Below are 25,637 nucleotides of genomic sequence, written 5' to 3'. Positions count from 1 at the left end.
TTCAGTACTGTAAGACTAATACAGTAAATAAACATATCTGAAAATTTCAGTTTTCTGTAAACAGGTTGAGAAAATATTCTTTTTGAATAAAAGAGCAAACTTGTGAAAAAATGAGCATTAAAATTAAAACTTACATTCTTATAATGCACTTATACTTCTCAGACAAATCTAAAAATTAACATGGATACAGTTTTAATAAGTTCTCTTCCTTTATCTATTGAATCAGTGCTGGCCATCCCTGAATATAGCTCGACCAAGCGGCATATACTACCTCTTTCGTCTGTCTCTTTCCTTTCCGCTGTAAAGCGCTCAGGCTCTCCTGAGCTCTAGAGCGCGCGCTTGCGCCTTTGGGCATCTTTTGCCATGATTATGTAGATGATCTTATTAAAATTTGAAGGTAGGTTTTAATATGAGCTCATTGTTAGTTCCCTCTTAAGATTTTAATCCCAACGAGTAATCAGGGATTCGTCGTTCATCTACAGAGCATTTACCAGGAAACAGATTTCGCTCATGTAGGTAAATGCCAGGAATGGGCAACTCGTGCTCCCAAAGTGCTAAAAAACCTTGAAAGAGAGAAAGACAGACGGAGTCAGCCGCAGCAGTTACAAGTTGTTTATAGTTTCGCTGCAAAAGCCACGGTGCGCTCTGGCGGCTCATGCAGGTGGTCGTGATGTCTATTCCATGATTTGAATTTCAGAATGACGCATGGTATAATAATTACAGTAATTTTAGACAGACTGACCCTAAACACAAAACAAAATTATATTATTTCCTAGTTTTGTGAATTAGTTTAGTACTGGAAACACAAATTGAATACAACCTTTTTCAAGATACAACAAATATAGCTGCAACACTTATTTATTATTACACTATTTGTTAATATTTCTTATTATATGTCTCATTTGAAACATAGAACCCGAGAATTTACAAGTTTTTATACATTAAAGAGTATTCCTCTGTTCTCAGAAAGGTAATAGTCTGTATTCGTAAACAATAACAAATTCAAGGGAGTATTTTTTACATGTCACGGCAGATGAAATAAGCTTACTTCTCAGCTCTTTTTTTACTTTGAGAGCTTTTACACTTCTTTCTTATATTAAACTCTGCCTCAAGCACATATAGTAAGATATGGAAGCAAAGAGTATATTTGGAAATTCTGACTTAGGCAACATTACGAACAGTTCTGTAGATTTATTAATTCAAGCTATAAATTTTCAGGATTTTCTATCGACGTAAGCTAAAAATATTTCAGAAAATTTTCGATTCCTTGTCAATTGTTACCGTTTCTCCAAACTTAGCAGTGAATTCTTCTGTAGGTCTTGAAGTAGGGTCTTATATTTGATAAGAAGATTTTCTTATCTTTCTTCAAGATAGTTTATAGTCAAAGAAAGTGAAGTTGTCTATGTTCTACATGATACTACCACACTTCAAATTTACCCATAAATGTTCTTAGTTAGTCGATTGTAAGTCTTGCAATTCTGTAACTCGCACGCACAACGTGCTAATGATATTTGATATCAGTTTCACCTTGTTGATATCTCATTTTTACCTTTGGTTATTCTAAAGCAGATGCAGACAGTGTTTCTTTACTAAAACCATCACTGTTTATTTGTAACATAAAATGTCATGGTTAAGAAAGTGTAATATAATACAAGCTTTACCTCTCTTCTTAATAAAAAAAAACTTCTCTTTTTACTCGTAACTAAAGGGGAAATGATCTCGGAATTATATTGTTTTTCGCTTACAACGAGCCGCCTCTTACTGCAGACGCGATCGAACTTGTGTCTTGAAAGAACCGCACACAGACAGTACAGCTAGTAGAGGGTCCGTTCTACCTGCACTGAGATTGTGTTGACACTTTGAGAGCACGAGTTGCCCATCCATGGTAAATGCCGTCGGCTTTCTAACGCGACTGCCGAGGAAATAATGTGTAGGCTACTTTTCCTCAGGATCGAAAGTGGGAAGGTTCTATATTGCGTAGTGTGGTCAGATAACACAAGACGAAGGGACTCATATAAAAGCAGGGTTGTCATATGTACGACTATAGTCGTACGCTTACGACTATTTTGACTAATTGTACGAGATACGACTGAACTCTAAGTCGTACTCAATTTTGTACGACTATTTTACTGAAGGGACAAAATTACATTCGAACTCACAATGTTGGACTATAATTTTAAAGAATTTACAGTTAATTTGCCCCTTTTCTATACAACTTTTCTTCATTCAGTATGTCATTGACTAATATCCCTGATTATACATATACTGTATATGCTTTAAAGGGATAAAAGATGCTTTGAAAATCAATATGGTTACTCCAATTGCCATGCAAGTCATAATTCGTCATCTTGAGCTCCAGGTTATATCAAAGTAACACGAGTTCAGAGATCTGCTAACTTCATTGTACGCTCAGCAATGAAAGTTTTTGTTTTTATTAATGAAATAGTACCGAAGTAGGATTAAGAAGTCTAAACGCGCCGACATTTTAGCGGTGTCGGATTTGAGTCGACTGCAGGTGGATTAATGTTTAGTACCTGTAACGAAGAAAGAAATTAATAAGAAACTTAGGACACATTATCACAACCTAAAATTAACTGTCTTCAGAATGTTTCTGCGACAGAGTTTTAAAATCAGGAATTATGTCACTTACTGCCAGTCGTAGTTGATCACGAAGATCTGTCAGTCGTGATCTAAATTTGGTTTTTACTATTTTAATTGTTGAAAATAATTTTTCACAAACGTAAGTTGTAGCGAACATGGCTCAATAGAGCAAGCGAAAGAACGAAGCTTCGGATATTTATTTTTTGGCAAAGATTTGAAAAGTTCAACATTTGTCAAGTCCTTACATCTAGCTTTTATTTTAACATCACATTGTAAATATAATAATAATAATAATAATAATAATAATAATAATAATAATAATAATCCGTGGCGCTACAGCCCACGAAGGGCCAAGACCGAGCAGCCGGCTGCTGGCCTCATGGCCACATGCCGAAGCAGAGGTGGACGATCATCCCACATTGTAAATCTGTGAGTTTAAATTGAATATCTAACCGTATTATTCGTACATCTGCTGAAAAGGATCGACGTAGAGAGATGATGATGATGATGATGATGATGATAATAATAATAATAATAATAATAATAATAATAACACAACCTTTTAATGTTTCATCAGTAACATGTAGTATAAAGCCGTTTTATGTTATACAACCGTTTTCCTAGTAATACTTGTGAAGAAATCATACATTTAATATTCTCATCATATTGGCAGCAAAAATATGCGTCCTCCCATCCTACTTGAAAGTTTCGTTTTTGTAGAGGTACAGGGTTTCGAGAGAGACATTGCGACGATACGCCACTCGCAGGCCAGAGACAAATACCAATGGAACGGGGTTTGACTCCAGTGAGTGAGAGGGTGGAGGTTGTGGGAGGTAGAAAGCAAGAGAAATGCACAGCTATCATTGCGAATCACAATGTGCTCGCGAGACACATTTTTGCCACGGCTGTCATATGGTAAGACGTTTAAGGAGACTGTATGATGTCACGTAAAACATATACATGACTACAGTGCGAAATTAGTGGTTGACTTTGCGTCATTCATTCAAGCATCCCCAATTACTGTATAAGCGACGAGCCGATGCTGTAGTTATTTATACCGCCGAACACGTTGCCCTCTACACACCATGGGAGGCGAACTACGTAGTAACGCATGATGATGATGATGATGATGATGATGATGATGATGATGATGATGATGATTAATGGAATAATAGTGTAATACTAGTGGTAAAACGAGAAAACCTGTCACTAAGCACCGTCTCTGTCTACCCACAAATTCGATTTGGACTCACCGGGTTTCGAACCTGGGTTACCAGCATGGGAAGCGGGAGCTGTAGCCGTTTCATTAAGGAGCATCCTTAACATAAAACATCGATCTTATGATCTGTATGTTTAGTCAATAGCCCGAAGATTTATAAAACAAATTTGTATTCTCAATGCCAGGAACGATTTGAATTTATTTATTTATTTATTTATTTATTTATTCATTTATTTATTTATTTATTTATTTATTTATTTATTTTATTACTTACTTATTAATTTTATTTAAAGGTCATAGACTATATGACAGAGTGCTGCATTGGAGTTAAATCGCTCGCTTAAACTCGGTCGAGTGTCGCACCCTCGAGTGAGATACGATCGGTCGTGATACGCTCGTAATAAATAGAAGCACAGTACAAGGTCATCTCACCGACATGTCTTATCTTGTATGGAAGGTGACAGATAAGATACACATATATTTTGCTCACACGATAAAAATAAGACTTTATTTTCTGCGTTTATGACACACGTTTAATGGAACAGTCAATGGAACGTATCAAAACAGTAACATGGAGTTATAAATAAAATAGTATGAAAAACTTCGATATACAGTTATTATTGCTAATTAATAATTATTCAATATTTGATTTACCACATATATAATATGATAGGTCCATACATAGTGTTCTGCCTATATACTGCGACAATGTAGAAACGTTTTACAAAATATTATTGATATAGCAGTAGATTAATAACAATATTAGTACAGAGATAACGTCACAGAAAATATAATAAAACGAATAATCATGCTGCACAACTGTTACAGACGCAAAGATTGATACACTAATTCTTAGAGATTATTATTATTATTATTATTATTATTATTATTATTATTATTATTACTAGAAAACTTGATACAGTTCTTGCATTATCGTGATTGTGTTCTCCGTTTATAATAATTACAGTACATTTACATCCAATAACATCTATCAGATGTGGCAAAAACAAAATCACTCCTGTGTGGGGGAAAAAAAAAAACATTTACCTACAACATTTATATTACATTTTAAAGCAAATTTTGTAGTTGTACTATGGAGAGGTTAGTTAAACACTGCAAAGTTTTTAAATGATAAATATCTATTATGTTACTACACAGTTCACCACTGTAACAAGAAGGAATATCTAACGCTCTGCTTATACCGTTCGAGGATTTATCGCTCGTGACAATTTTACCCATTATGCATGTGCGCTACCTATCGGATTATGCTATGAACTACTTGGCGCTCGAGCGAAAACGTCCGATGCAGACCTCTGCTATATGACGTAATAAAAATTTGGGTTATTATTCTGTAGTGTTAGTTATACTGGTTAACACACACATTCTTTAGTCAACTGTCCGAAGACAGGTCTGAACCTCACAAGTGAAACCAACAAGGCACAACTCATGAGGCAACTAGGAGATAATGGAGTAGAATGGCGAATTCCTTTCTCCTAGATTGTATACATCGCCGACTACCTACATATTGCATTAATCAGACTTCAGGTGTATACAATAATTGTTTTTCCTCTCATATCGTCAAGTAAGATGTACTGCCTAATGACAGATGTAAGCCTATATATCAGTCAGAACCTCAATCAGAGGTGACACACATATTAAGGCTTGCAATTACCAAACAGAATGTTTCATAGTGATCACATCTGCCACTCCTAGAAGTTTGTAACAAAGCCACGGTTACACCCTGTATAATTTGTTTTAACAAAAGTTATGACACAGTTTGACGTAAGTGTTCAGACGGCACTACATGAAGATTACACCCTTCCTTTTGTATGATGTTCACAGTCATATACTGGTACTAGTTCACGGAACATAGGAGACAGTGATGGTCGGACGATCTGGTGACGGTTATAAAAGTTTCTCAGCCATTTTTGTTCTTTCTCCGGTCTGTGATTCACCCATAAAATATTCTCAACTCATCTAATCTATCCTTCTTGCCATCGATACAGTCTGCAAAATATGTTAATCACTGATCGTAGTGGAAAAAAAAACTGTTTGCCTTATCCGTTGATGAATAAAAGTGACATAAAATTTCTAAATCTCAATTATTCCGAGACTACATAGGTCTTCATTTTTGGCGTAAAGATTAATTTTGGTCGTTCAGAATGTATTGAATTTTTCTCCTCTAATTCTATTGCTTCATTTTCGGGTTATTATATTTTATTAATGTTATATATTTAATTTTAACTAGAGATTCATGAGGACTATATGCTACTAATATAATACTGTATTATATACTATATGTACTATTACAGTGTATGAAAGTGCATGAACCATATTTGAACTTCAGCTACCGAGCAACTTTAGTCTTTTTTTCTCTTATGAGATGGGCTCGTCCTAAGCTTTCATTTCTTTTTTACGATATTCCTTTCGTATAATATAGACTTGTCCTATCTACAGGCTACTTTTGTTTCTGCAGTACATGGCGTCACTGCCTCCTGTACAGTCCGACAGCAATACTACTGCAGATGCACTGTTACCTTATCAGTGCATGACGTCACTGTTTCCTGTTACATATAAAATGTAATATTTTTCTCGTTTGTACCTCCGATAAAGACGTACGGGTTTCTAAATTTTCAGTTAAATAATGTTCAATCGTGGTAACAATACAATGGTGACAATCAAATTAAAGACAGACTAACATTCATGTGTCACAGTGCAAATGGACGAGACATTCTAACAGGTTCCAAAGTTTTCTTCCTATTTTGGATAATGTTTAATGGTAATCTTACTTTCTCCATGCAATAACGTGCACAAAATCACGTTTTACGTAATTGTAACCCACTAAAGAGCTTTGAAAGTTTTTGAACCGTGTTCGAATGCTAGTGAGTCAAAGAGAAGTTATAATTAACGAGTACGTTGCAATGTTAGATTCTCTCTGGGAACACTTCTGTATCCTCTAGTATAATTTTTAAAATTTTCAATATTTTGCAGTCATCTTCATCAGTAAGCGATGATAAACTAATGTAGCACATTTTTTCTTATTACTATATCAATTACATGCAATTCCTACAGTGAACGAAAGACGTCTTTTTTAGTAGGTTATTTTACGACGCTTTATTAACATCTAGGCTATTTAGCGTATGAATGAGATGAAGGTGATAATGCCGGTGAAATGAGTCCGGGGTCCAGCACCGGAAGTTACCCAGCGTTTGCTCATATTGGGTTGAGGGAAAGCACCGGAAAAAACCTCAACCAGGTAAGTTGTCCCGACCGGAAATCGAACCCGGGCCACCTGGTTTCGGGGACAGACGCGCTGACCGTTACTCCACAGGTGTGGACCAAAAGACGTCAAAGAACGTGTAAAATGAGATACACCGGGGACAGAACAACTAGAAGTTTTAGTGACGTCATTACAGAAGAACCCAAACACAGCAGAATTGTTCGTTGCACTACAAACTGAAAACGTTGACCACTTACTTTCACTGATCCAGCTGCCTCTCACAATACAATAACTTCTGTTCAGAAAAAGTTTTACAGATGAATGGTACCGTACCTGCTAGTGTGGGAGAAGGGGGTGGTCGGACCGCTTAAAAGTAACGGTCTCCAAGCTTCTAGATGTTCTGTCCCCAGTGTAACATAACTATCAGCCTTTCGAAAGTAGATTCCCTTGTGCCTATTCGCGAGCTCCTATGACATGAGCAACCAGTGGAATAAAGGAGTGAAAGAAGTTGCCGCTCAAGCAGGGGTAATCGCAGCAAGAATACTTCGCGAATACTATTAATTTCATGATTTCGCAGGTGATCGAAGATTTATTCCTACATCTATAGGTACATTTCTGTTTTAATTACAGTCTAATATAAATAATGCATATACCGTAACACTGTCACATTGTGTATGCTATTACTTTAGACTATACTTAAAAGTCTTCTATTTCTCCATAGTACCGTACGTGTGAAATTCACAAACTTATTATAATTATACGGAACCTACTTGCATGCATCTTACGTACATACACATACACATATACATATACATACATACATACATACATACATACATACATACATACATACATACATGCATGCATGCATGCATACATACATACATACATACATACATACATACATACATACATACATACATACATACATACTTAATTCCCTTCATTTGGCCTCACAATCAGAACTGACGGAGTGTGAGATAGGGCGATCGGGACCTGAAATGCAACAGCCATCGCCCGTAATAGCGTTTCCGCGAAATGGCGTCTTACTGCACGGGAATAACGTGGAGGGGCTCCATCATGAAGAAGCCATATGCCGGTCGCGTTGCCAGCGGAACATCCTTCAGTACTTGAAGTATATTTATTTACAGAACGTGTAGGTACGTGCCAATTGTAGTTATGCAGGCAGTTTATATGGTCCAAGTAGAAAATGACATGGCATTCGTGAATCCGATGCTAAATGGTGAGTCATTGTCTTAGCCCTGACAGAGCTAGTGTCCATTCCTAGACGAGTACCTGATAAACTCCAGACCCTGAAGCCCCAAGCCCTTAAATCCTATATTCGCGATGAAAACCATACTAGCCCCAAATGTTCACTCCAGTCTATTTTAAACTATGTAGATGATAGATGAAATAAGAGAGAGATGGAGGATGTTGGTGGAATAAAAGAGGGGAATGAGAGTACCCAAGGAAAATCCTACGAAACGTCTGCTTTATCCACTACAAAATTCATCACCACCAGGCAGGAGGTCAAACTAGTGCTGCCTGGGCGGAAAACTAGCGCTTGAATCGGGTTCGAGATTGGAAAAATATCAGTTTTCACACTTTTCAAAATAGCTATTTTAAGACATTCGTCCGGTGCGTTACGTCAGCATCCTTTGGTACAGGAATTATTTGTTTTAAGGTTGTCTACGCTATTTTAAGAGGCAACCTCTTCTATCGTGACAAGCCCATGGACACTGGTGCCACTGTAGTAGGCCCATTCTACTAGGTTACTCAAAAGTAATGACAACAATACTGTAAATCAGCGCTCCTAGTGGTGAGCATGGAATCTTTTAGTCACTAATAGAGTAGCGGATATCAGCTGAATGGTACATCGGTGCCACAAGTGAGCACTTGTAAATACCTAGGTATATATTTAAGTAACAAACTGGGTTGGGAGCAACAAGTCACTAATACCACAAGGAAAGCCTGGAAAGCACTACATTTCTCTATGCGTATTCTGAAGAAATCTAACAGAAAGTCAAAAGAATTAGCGTACAAAACCCTTGTTCGCCCAATTATGGAATATGGAGCAGTAGGTTGGGATCCGTACAGACAAAACCAAATCGATTCAATAGAAAAGGTCCAACGCAAGGCAGCAAAATATGTCAAAATGGGGAAGGGACATGGTGAGGAGATAGTAAAAGACTTAGGGTGGGAACTTCTCAAATCAAGGCGACGAAAAACCAGACTCACCGCATTGTTTAAGGCACAAATGGGACACAAAGCATGGACCGATATCAATGCCAGATTAGCAACACCATCATACTTAGGAAGGGCTGATCATATTAGGAAGTTTAAATGTAGAAAACAAAGAACGGACGTGGCAAAGTTTTCTTTTGTTAACCGCACAATAGTAGACTGGAACAGCTTACCTGCGGCAATCTTTCAGGGTGGTCATCTTAAAATAAATAAATTTAAGGAAAGGTTGAGAAGATTAGACTGAAAATGTAATTGGAGGTGCAGTGTAATTATTTAAGTTGTGTAATGTACTTAATTGAATTGATATATAATTAATTAAGTTTATATGTAATTATTGAGTTGATATGTAAAATAATTAAGTTGATACCTAATTAATGAAGATGATATGTAATTTAGTTGATATGTAAACAAATTAAGGTGATATGTAATTAATTAAGATGATATGTAATTAAGTTGGTATGTAATTAATTAAGATGATATATAATTATTTAAATTGGTAATAATTGGGTGAAATAGAAGTACTTATAAGTTAGATTTACTTTTGCTTATCGTAGGCGTTATTATAGAATAGTTTTTAATTATAGTCCTAAGTTTATTGCATCTACTATTTATAGATTGACGTTTATTTTATTTTATTTCATTTAGGTTTATTTTATTTTAGTTCATGTAATTGTAATTATTGTATATTATATATCACTGCCACCGGGTGTATACCCAATTGTAGTGTTAATAAATACATACATACATTATTATAAATGTGAAATAATAAAAGTCTTTAAGTAACTATAGTTTGTGAATACAGGCACTGTTTCTGATTTGTATTAAGTAATACCACCCTAAAAATATTCAGTAGGTGTGAACAAAGATGATTAATAAAAATACAGATTGCAAGAGGAAAAAATGCGACCCAGTGCTTTGCGGCATTACAAGAAGCTTGTGGGAGAGAAGTTCAACCATAACGAACTATTGCAAGACGGGTGGAGACGACGCATTCGCTTTCAATCAAGAGTTAAGATCCAAAGAGCTCTAGATCCATCAGTGAGATACAGACCCGTCGTCTTCCAAGGATTTGGCAACATATTGTAGACATGGCAAGGGACTATTTGAAGTGTATATTGCCAAAAATAAACTAAATAAATGTAAAATGAAACAGTAACTATGATGCCATTACTTTTCGAATGCCCTGATATTATATCCAAGTTTTTCTACGTACGCTAGAAATGGTCAGTAAATTACATTTAAAGTCTCTCTCATTCAGAACAGGTTTATTTTACTTGCCGAAAATCTAGACACGGAATTCTCAGATTTATTATCCTAACGAAAGAAGTTTGCTACAGATTTTTATCGCCCTCGGACGGACTTGAACGTACGATTCTAGGATATAATTGCTACCAAAAATGTTGTTTCATTTAATGACGCTCGCAACTGCCGAGGTTATATCAGCGTCGCCGGTGTGCCGGAATTTTCTCCCGCAGGAGTTCTTTTACATGCCAGTAAATCTACTGACATGAGCCTGTCTCATCTAAGCAACACTTAAATGCCATCGACCTGGTCCGGGATCGAGTCCGCAAACTCAGGCACAGAAGGGCAGCACTCTATCGACTGCGGCACCCAGGCCGACCCTAATTGCTAGCATGGTAATCATTATGCTGCAGAAGATGACCCATGGAACTTATACTTAAATAAAGCTTATAGATCTAAAAGTAGCCCATGATCTACGTGGTGAGGACAAGAAGTCTTGTGTATCACTTTCCTCCAGGTTTACCATATGTACATAGGTTGGATAAAAAGTAATGGCAACACTGCTGTCACGTGACGATGGTGCGTTCGAGAGCTGCCAGCTGTATGGACATGAACAAGGGCTGTTAGATGAGTTAGTGCAGCCAGCGGCGACAGTACTCTGTCAATCTACTGCAGTGTGTAGAACGTTGACTTTCATAGGGATAGTGCGAGCGCCCTAAGACCACGTTTACAAAACTAGAGCAACGTTCCTGGATCAAAATTGAAGTGACACGAGGTCGTGTGCACAAGAATGTTTTCAGGGACTGCATGAAGCATATGCCGATGCAGCGTTGCCATATCGCACAGTGGCACCATGGGTTAAAGCGTTCCGGGAAGGCAGGGATGCCGTTCAGGACAACCTCCGTACAGGACGACCCCGCGTGGAAGACAACACAGTTCAACTCCTTGCTTCCCTGTTGGATGCTGATCGCCGATGGACTGCGCAGCGGAAGTCTGAGTATGTCACAAAACTGTACTCCACATTCTGCAAGCCATTGGTGGTACAGAATCCCATTATTCTTCATGATAATGCAAGGAGTCACACCGCTGCAGCTGTCAAGGATCTCTTGCGCCGCTGGCAATGGGAGATTCTGGAACATCCACCGTACTCACCCGATATGATCCGTGCGATTACGATCTTTTCACCAAAGTGAAAGAACCACTGCGAGGGACCCGGTACAATACCAGAGATGAACTTATCCGTGCTATAGGGCGGTCAATACGGAACATCAACGAAGATGGACGCGCTAATGGTGTACGACGCCTTCCACACATTTGGCAAAAGGTAATAAATAAGGGGGACGACTATATAGAAGGTACGTAAATGTTGTACCCCTGTGAATAAAGCCATGTCAGAAATATCGAACGGTTGCCATTACTTTTTATCCAACCTATGTAGATGTATTGTGTCTTCTGGTTATTGCTTTGATGTGTTCTTTGTATCGAGTTTGTCCAATGTAGAAACTGTCGCAACTATTACATGTGCACAAGAATGTTTTCAGGGACTGCATGAAGCATATGCCGATGCAGCGTTGCCATATCGCACAGTGGCACCATGGGTTAAAGCGTTCCGGGAAGGCAGGGATGCCGTTCAGGACAACCTCCGTACAGGACGACCCCGCGTGGAGGACAACACAGTTCAACTCCTTGCTTCCCTGTTGGATGCTGATCGCCGATGGACTGCGCAGCGGAAGTGTGTGGTTGTATTTATTTGTTTGTGTGTTGAGATGTCTTTGTAGTGTGTTTTCTGTTCTGTATGCTATGCTATGCTATGTTGTATTTCTGTTTTCTGAATGAGGATGCGATCTTGTGTGTGTTTTTGTTTTCGTATGTTAGTGTGATGTATTTCTTGTGTTCTTGTGTTTGTGTTGTGTTTTGTGTGTTTTTGTGTTTGTTGAGTTTTTGTTTTGTGTTCCTTATTTGGTCGAGAATTCAAAGTTACACTGCAGTGACCTGCACGTTCACCGCACTTATCACATCTGCTTCTTCCTTCAGAGACAAATGAAGACCAGGATCTATGTCATACTACCATTGACACGCAAGAAGATCTGTGCCATCGAAATGAACATTTTTAAGTGCTCTAAGACTTAACCCGAAATCTCTTGATGGGTACGCGATTCATTGTAATGTTGAACTAAACTGTTTAGCACCTCTTTCAAGAATCATGAAACAATAAGGCTGTCAATGTTTTCTTCGTACCATTTAAGGGGAGAGGATGGTATTTTTTTTAACTTTTTTCCTATTTGGTGTAAATTATTAATTTTTTTTATGTAAAGAGCTCATAGCTGTGGCAACTCAACCAAATAAAAATATTTTGAAAAAAAAATTATTTGGGGGCTCACATTTGAAAAAAATATACCCAATGCAGGATTGTGCCAAAACCGATATATCTAAACCGTTTTTAAAGATAGATTCAAACAGTTTTTTGCAATGTATTTGCAAAAGTATGTTCTACAAACAGTCTGTAACAGAATTTTGATATTAGTCCCTACATTTGTAAAACAATTAAAATTTAGTAACAATTTTCTGATTTCCTTTCTTGCAAACAAACGGACGTATTTTTTTAAATGAAATCAATTAACAAAATTCTGTTACAGAGAGAAGTTTCCTAATAATCTAAAGAATATGTGTTCTAAATTTCATGCATGTATCTTTAATAGTTCAGAAATTATATCCATTTTGTCTGGCAATGTAGCAAAAAAAATGAAGTTACTGGAAATCGATAAAAGCGGGCGTGTGATTTAAAAATCCATAGCGCAGGAAGTTTAAAAATGACGTCTCAACATCCGATAAGGGCACAAATACCCACAATATTTTATGCAATGCATTCCACACATATCAAAGGGAATTTAAATAAAAAAATTTTGAAAATTTAATTTATCGGAAACAACAACAAAAGTGGGCGAGTGATTTAAAAATCCATAAAGCAGGAAGTTTAAAAATGACAATCCACACATATCACAGAGTATTTTAAAGAATTTTCTTTTAAATGTAGTCATTTTTCATCAAAAATACCATCCTCTTCCCTTAACAGCACTGAAAGTTGTCTCATGGCAGGTGGAAATGTAATCACTATGACTTACAATAAAGTTCACAGGGTATACAATCAAATGAGGTTTTTCAATAACTATAATTAAACAAGAATATGACAAGCATACTAAAAATGTACATTGGCTTTACCTGAAACTTCTTATCCTCTCTTCAGTCCACTTCGGAAATAATTAATCCGCCTGAAGTAGATATCAATTGCTATCTTGGCCACATCTCCCGTGCAATTGTATACAGGCGGCTTTTTTACAAATGCTGTGACAATTTCACCGTTTGATTCTGCAACACGAGACATAATTATTACCTTTCACTTGAGTAAGACACAACCACGTATTGTATTGTATTGTATTTATTAACATTCCATTATATTCATACATTGCTTACAGCTAGAATATGGAACAAGTTAAAAGAACTTAATACTATTATAAAGTCTTAATTTATAGTCACAGTCTAGATCAAATATATACAGAAGAGATTTAAATTTAGTCTACTAAAACAACACAAAGTTTTAGTATCAATTTCATGAAGCGTTATTGAATGTCATGAATTCATCTACAGAATAAAAGGCATGAGAAATTAGATACTTCTTTAATTTGGACCTAAATAATCTTATGTTTTGAGTTTCATTTTTTATATCGATAAGGAGGCTATTAAAAATTTTTACTGCCATACAACGCACTCCTTTTTGATAGCACGATAGACTTGCCGATGGAGTATGAAAGTCATTTTTTGACGTGTATTTATGCTATGAACTATTGAATTAGTTACAAAGTTTTCACGATTACATACGAGGAAGATTATTAATGAAAAGATATACTGACAAGCCGTGGGCATTATTTGCAGTTTTTTTTAAATAGTCCTACACGATTCCCTAGATTTGGCACCTACTCTTATTCTAATTACTTGTAATATAAGTACAGTATACTGTTACTATCTGTGAAATTTTCCCAGAATATTATTTCAAAACTCATTACCGAGTGGAAGTATGCAAAGTATATTGTTTTTAAGGTATTGATATTTACTATCCTTTGCATAGATCTAACAGCAAAACAAGCTGAATTTAGTTTGGGGGTAATTTCTTTAATAAGATTATTCCAATTTAACACATTATCGATTTAACATTGAGTATAGTACAAATCTCTTAATTACAGTTTCCATCAAGTCAATAAATAGATTTTCTGCACAGAATATGTACCTAATAAATTATGAAAAATAACTTAGTCTTAATTAAATGGCATATAAAACAAACATATTTTAGATATTAATATTAGAAAATGTTAATACAAGTATAGGGTGAAATGTAATGGTTTAACATTTAAATTTAGACATTCTCCTATACATAAATAAATATACTTTCTACACTTAATAATCCAACTAAAATAAATATATTTACTCTTAATAAAATTATACTTGTAGCGAATATATTGTCTTATTTAAATTAAATAAAAATAAATTCACTCTTAATAAAATGATACATGTAGCGAATATACTGTCTTATTTAAATTAATTAAAAAATATATTTACTCTTAATAAAACGAGACATGTAGCGAATATACTGTCTTATTTAAATTAATTAAAAAATATATTTACTCTTAATAAAATGAGACATGTAGCGAATATACTGTCTTATTTAAATTAAATAAAAAATAGATTTACTCTTAATAAAATGAGACATGTAGCGAATATACTGTCTTATTTAAATTAAATAAAAAATAGATTTACTCTCAATAAAATGAGACATGTAGCGAATATACTGTCTTATTTAAATTAAATAAAAAATAGATTTACTCTTAATAAAATGAGACATGTAGCGAATATACTGTCTTATTTAAATTAAATAAAAAAATAGATTTACTCTTAATAAAACGAGACATGTAGCGAATATACTGTCTTATTTAAATTAAATAAAAATAGATTTACTCTTAATAAAATGAGACATGTAGCAAACATACTGTCTTATTTAAATTAAATAAAAAATAGATTTACTCATAATAAAATGAGACATGTAGCGAATATACTGTCTTATTTAAATTAAATAAAAAATAGATTTACTCTTAATAAAATGAGACATGTAGCGAATATACTGTCTTATTTAAATTAAATAAAAAAATAGATTTACTCTTAATAAAATGAGACATGTAGCGAATATACTGTCTTATTTAAATTAAATAAAAATAGATTTACTCTTAATAAAATGAGACATGTAGCGAATATACTGTCTTATTTAAATTAAATAAAGATACATTTACTCTTAATAAAATGAGACATGTAGCAAATATATTGTCTTATTTAAATGATATAAAAAAAAGATTTACTCTTAATAAAATGATACATATAGCGAATATACTGTCTTATTTAAATTAAATAAAAAAATAGATTTACTCTTAATAAAATGAGACATGTAGCGAATATACATCACCACGGCATGGCGCGTCCTCAGGTTGCGGATAGAGGAGACGGCCTCCAGATATGGAGGGTAGCTGCGAATATATTGAATAAGCATTCGTGGACAGCCGATAAGGGGTGGTCCTCCAGCTTTGGGGGTTGTGCGAAGGGCTAACAACCCTTCACCGTAGAAAACAGATTGTTACGAATCCCTACAATAAGCCTCGGAATGGGACTGATTCTCTGGCACGACCACAGCAAAGAAATAAGGTTTTGAGATTTGGCACATGGAACGTAACTAGTCTTTATAGAACAGGAGGGGTAACATTAGTAGCAAAAGAACTAGCTAGATATAGAATAGACTTCGTGGGAGTACAAGAGGTTAGGTTAGATGGGAATGGCATATCACAAATAGGAGATTACTTGTTATATTATGGGGAAGGAAACAATAATCACCAATTAGGAACAGGATTCTTTGTTCATAAAAGAATAAAATCAGCAGTAAAAAAGGTCGAATTTATCAGTGACAGGTTATCATATTTAGTACTTAAGGGTAGATGGTGCGACATCATAGTTATAAATGCTCACGCCCCTACAGAAGAGAAAGACGACTATATAAAGGATAGCTTCTATGAGGAATTGGAACATACTTTTGATCAGTTCCCTAGATAGCACATGAAAATTTTATTGGGGGATTTCAACGCTAAAGTAGGACGGGAGGATATTTTTAGACCAACTATTGGAAAAGAGAGCCTACACGCAATTAGTAGTGACAATGGAGTTAGATTAGTCAACTTTGCCACATCGAAAAATTTAATTGTCAAAAGTACAACATTCCCCCATAAGGATATACATAAATATACTTGGACTTCTTCAGATGGATTGACACACAACCAAATAGATCACATCTTGATAGATAAACGGAGACATACTAGTAAAGTAGATATTCGAACTTTCAGGGATGCAGACTGTAATTCTGACCATTATTTGGTGATTGGAGAATTAAGAGAAAGATTATCAGTAGCCAAGCGAGTAGAGCAACAAGTTGATATATCACTAAATTCAATATTTTGAAATTAAAGGACGAGGAAGCTAAGCAAAATTATCAGGTCGAAATTTCGAATAGGTTTGCCATTTTAGAAAGTTCCGACGAAGTTGAGAAAGAATTAGATGTTAATAGAGTGTGGGAAAATATCAGAGATAGTATCAAAATTGCAGCTGAGCAGAGCATAGGTTATTATGAAACTAAGAAAAAGAAACCGTGGTTTGATGAAGATTGTTGCATGGTAGTAGAAAGAAGGAAACAGGCAAAATTGAAATTCTTACAGGATCCAGTTGAGGAGAAGAGAGATAATTATTTCAATGAAAAACGGGAAGCAAGTCGTACAGTTAGGAATAAAAACAGAGGTTACTTGAAGGAAAAACTGAATGAGGTAGAAACAAATAATAAGAATAAAAACATTCGAGATATATATAAGAATATAAAGGAATTTAAGAACGTATAACAGCCAAGGGTAAACGTGATCAAGGATGAGACTGGTGACTTGCTTGCAGACTCTCCATCAATCCTAAACAGATGGAAAAACTATTTTGCGCAACTACTAAATGTACATAGGCCAAATAGAAATGATCGGGACGAAATTGAAATACAAACTGCTGAGCCATTTATACCCGAACCCACGCCTTCAGAAGTCGAAATTGCGATAGAAAATCTGAAAAAGTACAAGTCTCCAGGTATCGATCAAATTCCAGCAGAATTAATACAAGAGGGTGGAAGTGCATTATATAGCGAAATTTATAAACTTGTACTTGCTATTTGGGAAAAGGAAATTGTACCAGAACAATGGAAGGAGTCCATAATTGTACCTATTTTTAAAAAGGGGGACAAAACCAACTGTGGTAACTTTCGAGGAATATCACTTTTCTTGACGTCGTACAAAATTTTGTCCAATATTCTTTTGAGGAGATTAACTCCGTACGTAGATGAAATTATTGGGGATCATCATTCCGGTTTTCGGCGTAATAGATCGACTATTGATCAGATTTTTTGTATTCGACAGATAATGGAGAAAAAATGGGAGTATAAGGCTACAGTGCATCAGTTATTCATAGATTTCAAAAAGACATATGACTCGGTTAAGAGGGAAGTATTATATGATATTCTTATTGAATTTGGTATTCCCAAGAAACTACTTCGATTAATTAAAATGTGTCTCAGTGAAACATACAGCAGAGTCCGTATAGGTCAGTTTCTATCTGATGCTTTTCCAATTCACTGCGGGCTAAAGCAGGGAGATGCACTATCACCTTTACTTTTTAACTTCGCTCTAGAATATGCCATTAGGAAAGTTCAGGATAACAGGCAGGGTTTGGAATTGAACGGGTTACATCAGCTTCTTGTCTATGCGGATGACGTGAATATGTTAGGAGAAAATACACAAACGATTAGGGAAAACATGGAAATTTTACTTGAATCAAGTAAAGCGATCGGTTTGGAAGTAAATCCCGAAAAGACGAAGTATATGATTATGTCTCGTGACCAGAATATTGTACGAAATGGAACTATAAAAATTGGAGATTTATCCTTCGAAGAGGTGGAAAAATTCAAATATCTTGGAGCAACAGTAACAAATATAAATGACACTCGGGAGGAAATTAAACGCAGAATAAATATGGGAAATGCGTGATATTATTCGGTTGAGAAGCTCTTATCATGCAGTCTGCTGTCCAAAAATCTGAAAGTTAGAATTTATAAAACTAGTTATATTACCGGTTGTTTTGTATGGTTGTGAAACTTGGACTCTCACTCTGAGAGAGGAACATAGGTTAAGGGTGTTTGAGAATAAGGTGCTTAGGAAAATATTTGGGGCTAAGCGGGATGAAGTTACAGGAGAATTGAGAAAGTTACACAACACAGATCTGCACGCATTGTATTCTTCACCTGACATAATTAGGAACATTAAATCCAGACGTTTGAGATGGGGAGGGCATGTAGCACGTATGGGCGAATCCAGAAATGCATATAGAGTGTTAGTTGGGAGACCGAATGGAAAAAGACCTTTAGGGAGGCCGAGACGTAGATGGGAGGATAATATTAAAATGGACTTGAGGGAGGTGGGGTATGATGATAGAGACTGGATTAATCTTGCACAGGATAGGGACCGCTGGCGGGCTTATGTGAGGGCGGCAATGAACCTTCGGTTTCCTTAAAAGCCATTTGTAAGTAAGTAAGTAGTAGCGAATATACTGTCTTATTTAAATTAAATAAAAAATAGATTTACTCTTAATAAAGTGAGACATGTAGCAAATATACTGTCTTATTTAAATTAAATAAAAAATAGATTTACTCTTAATAAAATGACACATATAGCGAATATACTGTCTTATTTAAATTAAATAAAAAATAGATTTACTCTTAATAAAATGAGACATGTAGCGAATATACTGTCTTATTTAAATTAAATAAAAAATAGATTTACTCTTAATAAAATGATACATGTAGCAAATATACTGTCTTATTTAAATTAAATAAAAAATAGATTTACTCTTAATAAAATGATACATGTAGCGAATATACTGTCTTATTTAAATTAAATAAAAAATAGATTTACTCTTAATAAAATGATACATGTAGCGAATATACTGTCTTATTTAAATTAATTAAAAAATATATTTACTCTTAATAAAATGAGACATGTAGCGAATATATTGTCTTATTTAAATTAAATAAAAAATAGATTTACTTCTAATAAAGTGATACACATATCGAATATATTGTCTTATTTAAATTAAATAAAAAATAGATTTACTCTCAATAAAATGATACATGTAGCGAATATATTGTCTTATTTAAATTAAATAAAAAATAGATTTACTCTTAATAAAGTGATACATGTAGCGAATATATTGTCTTATAAACTGCTTCCCAACTGAGGTATTCCCATAGGACTCAGTGTATTCACAAAATTTGGTACAGGCATCATTGATACAATAAAATTACAATTTTGTTTGAAAAATAGAGATATGATACTAAATAAAAGATACATTTAAGAAATATGATGTATGTGATGACTTAATATTTGGCAAGATTTTTTAAGAACTGTAACTAAAATTTCGTCTTTTAGTGAGTTGAGTAATTCACATTGTTTCAGAAAAGTTAAAAAAAAATTGGAATAATACCTCGAGACCCAATCGAAAGACCTATCACTTTCAGATGTTTTTAGTAGGTTATTTTACTACGCTTTATCAACATCTTAGGTTATTTAACGTCTGAATGAGATGAAGGTGATTATGCCGGTGAAATGAGTCCGGGATCCAACACCGAAAGTTACCCAGCATTTGCTCATATTGGGTTGAGGGAAAACCCCGGAAAAAACCTCAACCAGGTATCTTGTCCCAACCGGGAATCGAACCCGGGCCACCTGGTAGCACGCTTGTCTCAAAAGAACAGCTAAAAATACTGAGCTATTCACACATGCGTACGTCACACTTGCGTACAAGTCGTACAAGGGTTACAATCGTCCTACTTATATACACATAATTGGGTACAAGTTAATATTCGTCCTATATACGTAGTAGGCCTACACGTAGGTTTTGCGTACTTATAGCAATTCAACTTTTCAGTATCTTCCTGGTCTGTTACAGGGTGATCAATGTGGAAATAATATAAACTACCAAGAGGAAGTCTTCGGCTTTATACAATGGTCAGCAAAATAGGAAGCACAGAATAAATAAGGTCAGTCATCTGGTTGTGATTCAACAAGAAACGGGACAGTTGCATAGAAACTATGAAAAGTAAAGAAAATATTGTGTTGAGTGTAATTACACATAACTGTGTTAGTGAAATAAGGAAAGTTGTAGTACAGAAACAACTATCACACTCCAGAAAAAGAATGCGAGAAGATACTTCAGTGAGGGAACTTTATGAAAGTGCTGTTTTTCTTTTGACTATTACACTTTTACTACGGCACACTACTTTTGACCAATAAAACGGTACGAAAGGACGTCTTTCAACCAATCATGGCTGCCTATCGCACAATTTTATCGCGTTCCTAGCATTTGTTTATTTTTATCACTACCCTAGCATTTGTTTCTTTGTTTGCCAATTTTTAAAACTGCACTGCACTGTTGCCAACTGGACGGGAAATTCCGTCAAAATTTGCGGAATTTCAATGTAGTGGACGGAAAAAGAATGGCTTTGACGGGTGACGAATTTTCTGACGGATATTACGATTTACATTGTCTCTTGACTTTTTTAGCTACTTTCGTTTTTAATTGACTATTTCGTTTATATGACGTCATTCCATTTTCGACTAATGAAGTGTAATGAAATTTTGAATTCCAACCAATCACAGTCAGACTTTGCGATAATTTTTGCAGCTAGATTTATCGCTGTCAATTTATCGCATGGTCGTTCTTTTGTTTAGTCGTTGTCGCCAACTGTTTCCCCGTGAATTGATAATCATGAATACATTAAGATACAACTACACGGTTAAACTTTTCTTTCAACTTTAAAGCAATGAATGCAAGATTGATATTTAATATTAATTAATATATTTACGCAGTGAAGACGACGTTCAAAACGGCGCACCATGTAGACACAAAATCTTCATGCATCTTAATTTAACGTACGTTTTAAACTTGATTCTTTCAATATTCTTCCCAGGTTGCATGCATACGCGATTGGATTATTGAACTGTGTAGATGCAGCTTTAGTTCCGTTACACACTACAGCGAGAATGCATTTGTCGAGCTATAAAAAATGCTTTCCTGTAGCACATAGTAACGGTCGAAATAAGGCACAGCTGACATTGGTCCTGCTCACACAGCTAACCTTACCTATTGTAGCCTATATAATACATCTTCATCTTCCAATTCCATGTCCATTGTAGGCTATTTGAAAAAGTTACATTCCTTCATTCAGATTAGATAAATGCGTTTTCAACAATTCTTCATTTAATTAATGTATTAATTAGGTTATTATAATTATATTATAAAATTTTAAATTAAATCATGATTTCAGCAGATAATGAAAATGTATTTATGTTATTATGATAAGAGAAAAGTGCAGTACATGTAATTAACATTGTTAAACCTATATTTCGCTTTTCGCATTTGGCATTACTGAATAATAACAACGAATTTCTTTATTGCAGTAATCGATATTCATCTATTTCAACTTCACAATGTCTGAATAGATTAAGTATTCGTAAATATACAATTATTAACATTTTGTGATCGAATTTTAGGGATATATTATTTACATATTTATTTTATTCACGAAATAGTCCTAATAAATGTCACTCGAGGTCTGAGATTTCCCAGATAAATCCACTCGCTTCGCTCGTGGATTTATCGGCAGATCTCACACCTCTCGTGACATTACTACAGATTAATTTTTGGGGTAGCGTAGACTAACCCAGCACATCAACTCCAGAACTAGAAGCAGGTGATGTGAATGAATTATTATTATTATTATTATTATTATTATTATTATTATTATTATTATTATTATTAATTTAATCATGATTGGTAAAAAAGTTAATATTTGCTTTTATTAGAAAGATATATTGGATAGATCGTATTTATTTATTTTTAATTTTGACGGATTCTGACGGATTTCTAGGCGTTACACTGACGGGGATATAATTTATGCGTTGGCAACACTGCTGCACTGGTGTGGACGTCAAAAAGAAAAAAAAAAAAAACAGAAAATTACAAACTACTCCAGTCTATGCACAGCAGTTTCAAATATGACTCGCATTGGCATTCAAGAACAAGAATTAATAAAGATCACTGGTCATACCTATGCATCTTCCCAGAAACTCTATTTAGGCTACAAATAAATGAAGAGCAACATTCGGAAATCCTGAATAAGTTGAGGAATAAACCATGTACATCAACGAGTTCACTTCTTTCACGCACACGTCCAATATAACATCAACTGAACCACCAACCACTAAAACATTCAAATTTGAAAACTGTACTTACTTACTGGCTTTTAAGGAACCGGGAGGTTCATTGCCACCCTCACATAAGCCCGCCATTGGTTCCTATCCTGAGCAAGATTAATCATTTCTCTATCATCATATCCCACCTCCCTCAAATCCATTTTAATATTATCTTCCCATCTACGTCTCGGCCTCCCTAAAGGTCTTTTTCCCTCCGGCCTCCCAACTAACACTCTATATGCATTTCTGGATTCGCCCATACGTGCTACATGCCCTGCCCATCTCAGACGTCTGGATTTAATGTTCCTAATTAGAAAATTGTACTTTCAATAATTGTTTCTTTTAATATTATTCATGTTTTTTTTCATCATCGTTAATTAAAACGTTTCTTGCTTATTTCATCATCCCTAATTAACATTTTTCTAACACTTGTTTATATTATTTAGGTTATGTTATAGCTTCTGCTATATGATAGTATGGATAATCACGTATCAGAGATTGTTTAATACTAAGATTTATTGAAAATCATCTGTCAAGTGACGTTGATTACTGGGATTTGGATGATTGAAGTGGAATGTAAATCTATACTAATAATAAATCTGTAGCCGAAATTTTTCTGATAATTTTCGATTTTCCAAAAATAATTGGTCCTAACATATATAATTAACCACCCTGAAACCGAAAATCGCTTTTTTGAAATTTTTGTTTGTATGTCTGTCTGTCTGTCTGTCTGTCTGTTTGTTACCTTTTCACGCGATAATGGCTGAACGGATTTCGATGACAATTGGAATATAAATTAAGTTCGTTGTAACTTAGATTTTAGGCTATATGGCATTCAAAATACCATATTTAAAAGGGGAGTTATAAGGGGGCCTGAATAAAATAAACCAAAATATCTCGCTTATTATTGATTTTTGTGAAAAATGTTACATAACAAAAGTGTCTTTAAAAATAATTTCCGATAAGGTGTATTCCTTGAAAAATTTTGATAGGACTGATATTTAATGAGATAAATGAGTTTTAAAATTAAAATAACTGCCATCTAAGGTCGTGTAATGAATTAAAAAACAAATGACTTCGTCTATAAGGGGCCTTGGACAGCAACAATCGAAAGCTATGAAAGATAGCCTACAGAGAATGTTTCTGTGTTTGTATGAAGTAATATCGGAAGCTAAATTAACCGATTTGTATAATTTATAATTAATTATTATTTCACCATTGGAAAGTGTAGTTTCTCTAGATGGACATAATGCTATAATGCTATTAGAGTAACTTCTGATATAATATAATATAATTTATAATGTAATGTAATATTATATAATATAATTTAAGTTATTTGAAGGGTTCAGAACCATAGTGGGTCAAGCGCCATTTACTGAATACGTAGAAAACAAGGGTTAAAATTAAGTTATTACCATAATTAAATGGAAACATATAACAAGTAAAATAAAGTATACACATTAAATCTAAATGATGTCAATGTTCATTAAACTATGGTTCCATTTAATAAAAATTAAGAAACATGTTAAAGGAAATGTCATTGCACCAAATGAGTGGTCTCTGGACAAAATTGATCGCATTTTAATTATTTGGATGCAATTTAAATTAAGTAACATATTAAACGATTTATCCTTCTATCAAACACGAATGTTCACTGGATCAAATGTCCTATTTGAATTATGTAATTACTTTATATTTACTTCTAACGGGTGCAGCGGAGCGCACGTGTACGGCTAGTGTGTAAATAAAAATAAACGGATAGATAAATATATAATAAATAATCAAACTATAAATAAAAGAAATACATATTTAAACAAATAAATGTATAAACAAATAAAATTATTAAATATAAAATAAACGGATAAATAAATAATAAATAAGCAAACTAAAAATGAAATACATAATTAAACACGTAAATCTATACTAATAATAAATCTGTAGCCGAAATTTTTCTGGTAATTTTCGATTTTCCAAAAATAATTGGTCGCAACATATATAATTAACTACCCTGAAACCGAAAATCACTTTTTTGACACTTTTGTTTATATGTCTGTCTGTCTGGATGTGTGTTACCTTTTCACGCGATAATGGCTGAACGGATTTCGATGACAATTTGAATATAAATTAAGTTCGTTGTAACTTAGATTTTAGGCTATATGGCACTCAAAATACATTACTTAAAAGGGGGGTTATAAGGGGACCTGAATTAAATAAATCGAAATATCTCGCGTATTATTGATTTTTGTAAAAAATGTTACATAACAAACGTTTCTTTAAAAATAATTTACGATAAGTTTTATTCTTTGAAAAATGTTGATAGCACTGATATTTAATGAGATAAATGAGTTTTAAAATTAAAATAACTGCCATCTAAGGCCGTGTAATGAATTAAAAAACAAATGACTTCGTCTATAAGGGGCCTTGGACAGCAACAATCGAAAGCTATGAAAGATAGCCTACAGAGAACGTTTCTTTGTTTGTATGAAGTAATATCGGAAGCTAAATTAACCGATTTGTATAATTAATTATTATTTCACCATTGGAAAGTGTAGTTTCTCTAGATGGACATAATGCTATAATGTTATTACAGTAACTTCTGATATAATATGATATAATATAATATAATATAATATAATATAATATAATATAATATAGTATAATATAATATAATATAATATATTGTAATATA

General features: G+C 34.3%; 1 protein-coding gene across 3 annotated transcripts in view; it reads right to left on the bottom strand.

Annotated features, from left to right (window-relative positions):
• sif (still life) overlaps nucleotides 1-25,637 on the bottom strand; it is a 727,300-nt gene that overhangs the window by 636,608 nt on the left and 65,055 nt on the right. For all 3 annotated transcript variants that reach the window (XM_069812852.1, XM_069812854.1, XM_069812855.1), the window contains exon 2: nucleotides 13,746-13,892. The gene's annotated coding sequence lies outside the window, so the exon portion shown is untranslated. The remainder of the gene's footprint in view (nucleotides 1-13,745; nucleotides 13,893-25,637) is intronic.

Source organism: Periplaneta americana, chromosome 16 (genome assembly GCF_040183065.1).
Source record: "Periplaneta americana isolate PAMFEO1 chromosome 16, P.americana_PAMFEO1_priV1, whole genome shotgun sequence".
In the NCBI taxonomy this organism is placed as follows: Eukaryota; Metazoa; Arthropoda; class Insecta; order Blattodea; family Blattidae; genus Periplaneta; species Periplaneta americana.
Note: the sequence above shows the minus strand (reverse complement) of the source record. Positions and strands in the feature narration are given on the sequence as shown.